Here is an 11,957-nt window from a genome sequence, read left to right as displayed (position 1 = left end):
AATTAAGTTGAAAATGGTAATTTCTTGGTTAGTTTGTGGTGTATATATTGGTGTACGTCATATATTATATATTAGATTGAACTGTACACCAAAGCGTCACCATATTATATGCCATTTCTAATTAATTTGTAATTTAAAAAATTATAAATAAGTGGTTGTAATATGATGTTATACATTTGTGTAGGTTAGTATGTGTCTAACTATTTATCGACATGTATCGCAGGAATTTATGTGGATTTCAAGATTGAAGGAGTGATATATGACACAAACACCAAAAAGATGTTTACCAAATAGATACAATACTTTGTAATTAATTTAATTTTTTTATGAATGAAATTTTTACTAATACTAGTGATTTTTTCATATATATTGGTATAATTATTTATTAATTCGATGATAAATATTGATAGATAGTTGATAATATTATGGTGTAAGGCAACATATAGTTGAAATATATAACAAAAATTAATGTTATAATCATGAATTTTTACTTCATGTGCAATTTAATTATTTGTTGGTGTAAGTTATTCATTGTGATTAAAAATAATTGTACACCAAACTTAATCTACAATGTACACTATTTAATATACTTTTTAAAAAAAAGTTAAAACTATTGAACGATGCTATGGTTTATAATAGGAATAAAATTTGATTATATTTTGGTATAAGTTATTTATTATAGTTACAAAAAAAATGGTCAACAATATAATACAAATCTATACCATTTAATATACTCACCCCCCACCCCACCCCTTTTTAACTAACATATATAAAATTGAAGAGAGAAGTAAAAAAAGATCTTCCCATAATAATTGAAATGAAATTAAAGAGAGAAAAAATAAATTCAATAGTAATTGTATGAAATTAATGAGAAACGTGCTTAAGAATAGAAATCATATTAATTAGATGATACATTTTTACTCCCTAAATTAGCATCAAAATCTAAAAAGATAATAAGAAAAAACGTAATTGAAGAGAGAGAAAAAATATTTTTTACCACAGTAATTGTATTAAGTAAGAAAGAGAAAAAAAATCTTTAAGTAAAAGAAATGTATGCAATTATAATTATGATTGATAATCTAAATGGTAAAAATAATAAATAATGAGTTCCATAAAATAAGCCACTAAGACCACAAAATAGGTATAAAAACGTGTGAAGATATATATATTTAATAAGTTGTCATATTTATAATTAAAATGTTATTGTTATAATAAAAAGAGTTTGAAACTGTTTAGGAGAGAGAATATTTGATAATTATTAATATCCTAATTATACTCCATATAAAAGGCACGAAATACTAATAGTATAGAGAGAGAAAAATCTGTAAAACAAAATTAAATTAAATACAAAAATTAAATGTTTGTTATGTATGTAATTTAAAAACTTAGTTTGTAATTAAATATAAATATATTGATATTTTATTAATAAAAGTCTTAAGTAGTATATTTTTGTAATTTTCACGTGTTGTTACATATAGACCCTTTTGTATCACTTGTATTCATTCACGATATAAATACAAGTTATATTTGATACGTACAAGTTGATGCAAGATTGTATGTTAATACAGCCACTAGAGGGATACATTTGATAGTTTATTCATGTAACTTTTTTTCTATGCAATTATTCCATGTATTTTGTGTTTTATTTAAAAATATTAATTAGACTGGTTTTAAGAGTCGCCACTTAATTTTTAAGATAAAATTAAGAAAACTGATTTTTCAAAAGATTAAAACATGAAATCAATTGAAAAAAAATTTAGAGGGGGTTTGGGGTTCTTATTAGCATTTCGGGAAGGATTTGAAAGCACCCGAAATGTCCGCTAATATTCGGTTATCCGATAATTAACTATTTGGCTAAATTCGTTTGACTTAATATGAATTGAACAATTTTATAGTTAGGACCATTTTAAGGGAGAAAAATAAAAATATTGAAATATTATCTGAGTGAAATATTTTGAACTTATTTATTTATTTATTTATTTTTAAGCCAAGTAAAGGATGAATAATTTAGTTAAGTATTTAATTCAAAATGAGTGTCTTTTGGGGATTTGAAACTTTTAAAACCTTAAAATTAATAGCAGATAATAACGAGTAAACAAACACAACAAAGAAAGGAGGGAAAGAGATTTGGGCCCAAATCTGATTTTCCTGTCCGTTTGGGCCAGTATTTGGGCCCATTTCGTTTTGGGCCTTTGGCCCATTTGAATCACCTGTACCTGTCCTAAACTAACATAAAAAATATATATTTTTAACTTTGGGCCTTAGGCCCAATTCTTTCACCTGTCCTAGACTTCTAACAGAAATAAGAATAACGACTAAATGGGCTTAGGCCCAATAAATAACAAAATACAATTTTGAAATAAAGAGTGGGCCTTTAGCCCAATTTTTCAACTCTCCAATCTGTTGCATGTTTTTTCAGCTCTGAGACCTATTCGTCAATTTTAATAGGCTGGCCGACGTGATAAAGGCGGAATTTAAGCCTTTATGGCTCTCCGAAATGCAAAGGGAAGGATGAGTTCATAGTGAACTCGGACAAATTTCACATGCAACACAAAACGGAAAAAAGTAAGTGAAGGAACATCGATTTAATAAAGAAGGAGTCGTAAATATTAAACTCATATACTAATGCACTTTCAATTAAACACTGCAAATAGAAAACAAGGCATATCACATGATCGTTTTAAAACCAATACAGATGGCACTTCAATGTTCTAAGACTACTAAAAGCTACGGTCAAAATTAAACAATTTTAATGCTTTAGTGATAAATGAATCAATATCTTATTTAAAGTTCTCCCAAAATTCAATGACTAGACTATAGTCAACTAGTGACCACATGTTTTGTGCAATCAATCATGCAAAACAATAAGGCAATGATAAGCATTAAAGAACAAATATATTCTAGCAAGGGTGAGTAACAGAGAGCAAGTGGGTCAAAACATGCTTCTTGATAAGAATCAATCTTACCAAGTTTTGATGTAAAGAAGGAAAAGAGCAAACAAACATTACTTTGACACAATGACAAATGTAAATAAACTAATATTCCCCCTCTTTTTAAACCAACAATGACTCCAAACAAAATAGAAAATTACATATCATAATATCATACGATTAAGCAAAGTAAGAAACAACTCATGTGATCCTAAAATGAAGTTAAAAATTTAAACATGCTCAAATTCGCAAAATAGTATTAATAAAGCAATACAGGAATGACATAAATAAGCAAGGGGACTTCAACATTTTTACAACTTCAAGTAGAGAAATGGGGGGAAGAAACAGCGTGCTTCAACACTCGAGCATGAGAAAGTATCATGACAAACCAAACAAATCTAAATTCATGTTTCAAGAATCAGATGGTAATGCTTCAAATGAATGAACAAAGAAAGAAAATATGATAAACCTTAGACAATGAAAGCGGAAGATGCGACTTGATGAATGACCGCTAAATGAACTTAAAAACAAGGGGAAACAGAAGGTGAAAACAAACACGAACCCATTGAATCAAAGCTTAAACAAACGAGTCATTGAGACAACTCATTGAGACAAAGCTAAACACAAGGGAACTTGGACCGAGGCAGGCTGAAAACAAAGGCCTAAAGATCGAGAAAAATAAGCTATCGCATCCAACACACAGTAAGTAATATAACAAACAGCCTTCACATCAACAAATTTTCGAGATTCTGCCTCATTTCGTAAAAGAAAATAGCATTAACAGTAAAGGAAATTTGCAGCAAAGCTCAAACCCAAAAAAAAGAAAAAAAGAGACGACAACATTGCCTACAAATAAAAAAAAAGACTTTAACTCGACGAAACGAGTAAGAGATATACATTATATCGAAATGTCATAAACTAAATAGCAACCGACAGCCAACAAACACAAAAATAAAAGCTTTTCAAACATTAAAGAGTCATTTTGAGGTAGAAGAAGGTGATACCTTTTTCGGGGAAACGAAATAGGACAAGAACGAGCTTGGAGGAATGACGACTTCTCACACAGCCTTGAGCTTGACCACCAGACCAAAGAAAAGATCGATCCAATCTCGAACAAGAATTTTTCGCTCTTAAAATCAGAGAACTGTCTAAGATTTCTTAAGTGTGAAGTTTGTTCAAAGAAATCCAATCCCCTTTTTTACTCTAAATTTTCCAACTCAAAAAATCTCTCTCCCACACCATGAATAAGAAGAGAGTATATATGGGCAAAATTAGGGCTCGGATTTTTTTTGGGGAAAGGGTGAAAAACAGATAGGAAAAAGGTCCATTCAAAATTCAAATGCCATAAATTTCTTTCACCATTGAAGAGAGGCATACTTTTTCTTGAGGTTTTAACTCATTTCGAAAGGGGAAAGAGGGACGAACGGGTGGGATCGAATCACTCGTCCTTGGGCGCGATGTGGATCGATCCCACACTACAAGGATAGAGGACGCAGTTGCTTTCTGTTGCAGGTACCAATTGGAGAAGGACGTTGCAGGAAGAAAACAACGAAGTTGTTGTCTTCTGTTTATTTGACGTCGTTTGGAGTCGTTGTTGGCGTTTGAACTGCTGTTGACGTTTGAACTGCTGTTGACGTTGCTGTTTTTGGTCGCCGTGTTGTTAGCGTGAAAGAGGAGAAAGAAGTTGTTGGGTTTCTTTAGTGAATAGAAAAGTGGGTCAGGTCAGGGTCAGTTTAGGAGTATTAAAAGTGGGCTGGTGGGAATAGAAAGAGTGGGCTGGGAATTGCTGGAATTATAAAAGAGGTGGGCTGGGCAACGTAGGCTTCACGTGAGAAAGGGCTACTTTGAAAATAAAAAAGGTTAATTGTTGGAATTGGCCGAAAATTATAAGGAACATAGCCCAAAGCTTGGTCTCAAACAATAATTGGGTGTTAAAATATGAGATGGCTAATTTTGCAATTGCAAGCATGACTATTGGATTACAATTATAGTCAAATAGCATTCAAAATCTAGCCAAATTGAGATAATTCAATGAAATAGGCTAGGACTTGAATAAGACGAGTTAATATTAATTAATTAATGAGCTTCTTAATTTCAACGAAATAAAATAGTTAATTTAATTATAAACTAATTAGTTAAAAATATAAACTCTTATTTAACTAAAATAATTAACCAAATATTTTTAGACGATTTTCGAATGTTCATAAAATATACTTATTATATACATAATTATGTAAACATAATATATTATCTAAAAAATTATAAAAATGATAAAATTAATTAAAAGTAACTTGAAAATAATTTTGAACCTTATAAAAACCAATTATTTCGAATCGTTTGGAATTTAAGAAGCTCGATGATTAATTTGTATTGTGGAGGTCCAAAATTGGGTGTCAACAATTGTCCCTCGTTTGACTTGGATTGATGAAAGAAATCCGAGGCAAATGAAATTGACGAATCCAATTTTGATCGACCACCTTTTCATCTTTAGGAAAGGGATTCTGGTACGGACTTTAGGAATTATGGCCGAACCCCAAAATCGGATTTCCTACATATATCAGTCTATATGAGAATTCAGGCCACTTGTAATTCGATACGCTCGATTTGACGCACAATTTTGAAAGAATTCAAAAGCCATCCCGATACCGAATTATGAAGGGACCGGAATGTTTGAAAATAAGATTTAAGAGCGAATGTTGGAATACAACCGAATTTTTATTACTGATCCCGCCTACATATCCCTCAACTTAGGGAATCAGGCTGCTTGTAGTTCGATTCGATCGATTGAAAAGGAAATCTATTATGCAAGATAACATTTAGTTCTGGAAAAGCGACAAAGTAAGTCGAGTATGAAAATGAGGCTTGCAACCCCTTAGCCATGAATGTGGTGCGCTGTACACCCATAATTAAGAACTTACACAGACATAATTTCCAAAGCTCTTGGTGTATTGTCACTCAGATTGGAAAGGTGCTTTTGGTGAAAACGAAAACTTCCGGATGCAAAACTGGAACCGATAAACCTAAAGAAAAACCCACATGCCTTCTGATAGGGGTGTGGTTTGATTGTGGTGGAAGTCGTTCCTCTTCTTGCATCCTAAGGGTTTGGCACTCCTCTTTGGACTATGTCCCAGTTCGCTGCTAAGAAAGAGTTCCACGTTGTGTAGCATCCTTTTTTATGTCGTCCGCACTTGTAGTTTGTTTGAGAATTCATCCTTTTGGGATGCTCTCGGATAAGACTAAGATAAAACTCATTAGTATAAAATGCGATTCAAATGAGAAGATGGTGTCTTTTACCGTGTTGACACTTAATTGTTCTCCTTGGACGCTTGACGTCAGCTTCCTCCGGTTTGACATAAAGCAAATAAAGTGTGTGGATTATATTTACAATATAGTCTTCAATGTACTCTTCATTTGATGTCAAAGCAATAAAATAGGCTGATGTAATATGTTGACACCTCTCTTGATGTCGTTGTTGATGGTTCTCTTGATGTCATTTTTTGCAAAGAAAATGATGCAATCGATGTTGATCCTCTTGCGATGGGTGAATCTTTCTCTCGCGATGCATAATTTCTTCTCTTGCGATGCATGACTCTTTCTCTTGCTATGCATGACCTCTTTCTCTTACTATGCATGACTTCTCTGCGATGCATGACTTTTTTCTCCTGCGATGCATGAGTACTCTTTCTCTTGCTATGAATGACTTCTCTCTGATGCATGACTTTTTTCTCTTGCTATGCATGACTTCTCTCTGATGCATGACTTCTCTTGCAATGCATGAATCTTCTCTTGCAATGCATGAATCTCTTCCCGCGATGCATGAATCTTCTCTTGCAATGCATGACTCTTTTCTCTTGCGATGCATGACTCCTTTCCCGGGATGCATAAATCTCTTTCCCGCGATGCATGAATCTTCTCTTGATGCCTCTCTGATACTGAACGAAGATAATGCTTCACTGAGCAACATAGGTGATCTTCTGGGTATCTTTTGGGTGTTAGTATCGTCTCAATCGATAATACAAATAAAAATGACCCTCAGAGTAGTGGTATCATCTCATTTGACGATACGATATAAATGACTCTCCGGGTAGTGGTATCGTCTCAATCGGCAATGCAATATGATTGACTCTTAGAGTAGTGGCATCATCTCATTCGACAATGCAATATAAATAACCTTCAGGGTAAGAATATTGTCATATCTTATAATATAATGCAGATGAACGTCTTCTAGGTATTTTTAGTTGCTGGAAAATAATAATATTGATCTCTTCGTGGTTTTCGTTTGTTCCATCTTCGAACATAGTTGCAATGTTCATTATGAACCTTGCTTTGCTAAGAATTTGAATAAAAGAATGTTACTCATATTCCCAACTCTTGGGTATAAGAAGTGTTTTATCGAAAAAGAAATAAAAGACTATGACTTGTTTCGAAAAATCGACTAAACTTATAGTTTGAAGAGAAATTGATTTTCCAAAAGAAACAGAGTCGCCACTTAATTGTTTAGTAAAAATCAAGAAAAAACTTAAGGTTTTCAAAAGACTCAAACAGATAAAATCTATTGAAAATAAAAGAGTTCGAAGTTCAATGTACATTCCGAGAAGGTGTTAGGCCCTCGGAATGTCCGCTAACTTGCGGTTGACTGGCGATTTGACTAAAAATGACTTTGACTAATTTTTGAGAAAATATTAACTAAGTAAAAAGAAATTCGCTTTTTATTTATTTATTTATATATTTACATTTTTATATTCATTATTATTATTATATAATTATTTTAAGGGAATATGACTAAGGGAGATTTTCCTAAAGGGAAATAAATTAAGTGTTGACAAGACTAATATTAAAATAAGAACTAAATAATAAAATATATATACCTTAATTTGAAAATAAAATGAAATGACCATCCTTGGGAATTTGATTAAATTGAACCATAAGATAATCAAAGTGTTAGTCAAATACAATAAAATAAATAAGGGAGGGAAGGAAATAATTAGAGTTGAACTTTGGCCCAAATCCAATTAAATTGGCCTTTTGGCCCACTTGCTCTCCTTCAATTTTCTGATTTGTCTCCTTAGGTTTTGGCCTACTTTTGCACCACCTGCAACCTGTATTTCCATTTTTTAAAACCCGTGTACTGTATTTCCGGCTGTATACCAATGTATACAGCGGGTATATCAGTGTATACAGACCATTTTTCAGCCTGATTATAGCTTTCCAAGGCATATTTTCAATTTCCAGCCACTGTTTTTCATGTATAAACTTGTGATTTCGAACTTGACACCGAAGGAGACGATTTGAGAAGAGTTTCGGGCCTAAATGGGCCATTGGAGATGCAAGTCGAAGGAAAGAGCTCCATCGGGCTCATCACACGGGTTCATGCATCAAAACGGGAAAGAAGCAATTAGTATAACTTGAAAGACTTCGAATAAAAGCTAAACTTTTAAAATCTGCACCTTATAATGCAAAATCAAAATTGGGAATACGCACTAAAATAATTCAGGTAATATTGTTTTTATTAATATGAATAGTAATTGATAGATAGACACGTTCAAAAGGGCACTCAACAACAATGACAACTAGTATAAAGGGATTAGGAGAATAATCAAATTGACAACAGAGAAGGATTAGGGTGATAAGAATGTCTAAGTTGATCAAATTAATTACTCATGTCAAAATCTCATAATTTATATAACTAAAAGCGAACATGTTTTCAACAATACGATCAAAAGTACGACAAACAACTAGTTGGAACAAGTCGAAATATATCATCCAATCCAAGCACTCTAAATGCGCACTTTTTAAGACAAAATAGGCGAACCTGATATCTGAAATAGATTACATCAAACAACACTTCAATGTAAATCTGGAAATTTAAGTAAGCACACATAATTTATCAAATGATACCACTAGGTGAATCAGGTTATGGTTTAGATGAACATTAAATTCTAAATCATGAGGTAAAGTAAAGTAAATTAGCTTAAAGGCCTCTCTTTAAGAACTAAAAAAAAATATAGGTGCATTTCTTTTGTGATAAAGAGATAGTGATTCAAGGATCATCCTGGAACAACCTACATGCTACAATGCTTCACACGAGAAAGGTCAAAATCGACATTTAACACACCAATATAACCTTAAAAAAAACAAGAACAATAACTACAATTTGAGCAAAACCGAAACACATGGATACATGGAATAAGACCCACAAGCCAAACATAATGAGATTTAGACTCGATCTGGACGGAAATAAGCACAAGAAACTGCTGGATAACTACTTCGACACCCTCTAAATGCACGACACACTAGCATTTCAGCAAATATGGACGAAGCAGTATCAAAACGATTAAAAAATGAATAAATAAAAATGAAATGGGCGCAACCACCAAGAAAACTCGAGAAGAGCCATAAACAGAGGAAAAGCAAGCTTGAACGGACGATGAATCATCTTGAAAACAAAGCACATGTATATCAGTTTCAGAAAGGATTGACATGAAGAGAAAGATTTAGGCTTGAGCATGTCATATAAAATCCTCTTTGGATCGACAGAGGACAAAACACGATTCAATTTATTGAACTCAAAACAAATGAAAGAGTCATGAGTTGTCTACCTTGTGCGGGCAGCGAACGGGGACAGGGACGAGCTAGGAGACAACAACGAGTTCCACACCGATTTTATACTCGGATAGCTAGCTCAGCAGCTCAAATCGACTCCCAAAAAGGACTCTTCTCCGGACTTGGAAATAGAAAAAATCGTATTCAAATTTCTTTAAGTAAAAATCGATTGTTCATAAAAAAAGTTCCAACTTTTTCTCTAATCCCCCCAACACTGAAAGAAGAAAGAGGCTTTTATAGAGGAGATCTAAGGCTGGAATATGGGGGGAAACAGGTGAAGAATTTCAAATTTGAAATTTGAATTCCTCTTGAAGGGATAAGGTTGAAGCTGAAATTCGGACGAATTCCCAACAGAATTGAGAGGAACCGTCCGATTCGAGGAGCAAGGACGCTTCTCGCATGAGATTTCTCCAGCTGGACGATTCTTGAAGCTTCCTCATGCAACTGGGCTGCTACTGGTCCGAGTGTTCTTGGACCGCGATTTGGATTTGGGTCGCGATAAGGTTCTGGGTTTCGATTTTACTGTAGTTCGCGTCTTCTGCTGGAGAAGAAGAACACGCGTATGGGGGTGGGGTATTGCGTTGTATTATTGTCGTGATGTTTGGAATGGGTTTGGGTCTTTTGGTGTTGCTGTAAAGAATTGGAAATGGGCTAAAATAAATTGCTATTGAGTTTGGGAATTGAGGGAATATAGTGGGCCAAATCCTGGCTGAAAATTGATCCAAAACTGGGGGCAAAAATGTGGCTAAAATTGTAATTAGGAAATGGCCAATTGAATTACAATTATAACCAACTTGGATTTTATAATTTAGCCATATTGAATTATTGTAGAGAATTCGGCTAGAATTTATATAAGACAAATTAATATAAATTAATTAATGAGCTTCTTAATCTTAACGAAATGAAATAACTAACTTAATTATAAACTAATTAATTTAAAAATATTAAACTATTACTTAAACCAAACTAATTGACAAAATATTTAACTAAAACTAAAATCTTTTTGAGATGATTTTCGAATATTTATAAAATATACTAATTATATACATAATTATATAAAACAAAATTAATATTTAAAATATTATAAAAAAAGGTTAAAACCACTTTAAAAACTTGAAATATATATATTTTTTAATTTTTTTTATAAAACTAGTTATTTCACATCATTGGAAATTAAAGAAGCTCGATGATTAATCTATATTGTGGAGGTCCGAAATTGGGTGTCAAAGAAGCATAAATATTTTTCTGCATCCACAGAAAAATTGTTAGTTTAAAGTGAACTGATATATGTCGATCTCTTCGATTGTCTCTTCCTTGTTTTGCTATCTCCGGTTGATTTCTCCGATCTCCCGCCTCTTGATAGATAAGACAAAATATTTTATGCAAAAATAATTAAATCATGAAAGAAAAGTTTTAAGAAAAAATAGATTTTCAAAAGTAATATTTGGAAAGGTCACTGCCAAGTGTCATGCCACATCGAGCTTTAGCGAACGCCTTTGAATTTGATGCCTCGAAGTGTATCTGATTACTTGCTGGAAAGCGTTCAAAGTTGCTCTAAACTGCCGGTGAAGCTTGTTGAAATTTTTTAGGTTATCCTCAAAAAATTCTGTCCCAGCTAATTGTCGCGGCATATCTTGAACTGTTGATGAACCAGTCATGAAATTTTTGAGATCCTCTCAAAAATTCTATCCCAGTTGCAATTCTCAACGTAACTTCAGTCTTGACTTTGTTGGAGAGATCTTCTCTTGAGAATTTTTTAGTCCCTCTCAAAAACTCTGTCCCAGTTTCTATTATAAAGAACAATAGAAATCTTATGGGAGGTATGACCCAGCCGTTGTGGTGCCTACGTATCCCGTTGAAACAGGAATCAGGTCAAACGTAGTTCCCCATCTCGAGGACTAACAAAAATAAGAAATTAACAACGAAACCGACCGAGGCCAACATAGACCGCCTACGTGTCTCATTCTTGAGAATTCAGGTCGAACATAGTTCAGATACAAAAGGAAACATTAAAAATGAGTCGAGGAGTGACTGAGGCCAACATAGGCTGCCTACATATCTCATTCTTGAGAATTCAGGTCAGACGTAGTTCATTACAAGAGGGATAAAATTCTAAACAAAGCGATTACAAGCAAATAGAACGATTACAAGAAAATGACAGAAAATACAAACTGAAACTTCACACATAATATCTCTTGACAGCATCTGAGTTGATCAATTTCGGCCATTCGGTGCCATCCATCTCCGACAGGACCAAGGAACCTCCAGATAATACTTTGCGAACCATGTAGGGTCCTTGTCAATTTGGCGCAAATTTTCCTTTGTACTCATCCTGATGAGGAAAAATGCGTTTGAGAACCAATTGGCCAATTTCGAATATCCTGGCTCTTACTTTCTTGTAGAAAGCACGAATCATTCTCTGTC

This window comes from Solanum tuberosum, unplaced genomic scaffold, assembly GCF_000226075.1.
Source record: "Solanum tuberosum cultivar DM 1-3 516 R44 unplaced genomic scaffold, SolTub_3.0 scf00388, whole genome shotgun sequence".
NCBI lineage: Eukaryota > Viridiplantae > Streptophyta > Magnoliopsida > Solanales > Solanaceae > Solanum > Solanum tuberosum.
This window is presented reverse-complemented; position numbering follows the sequence as displayed.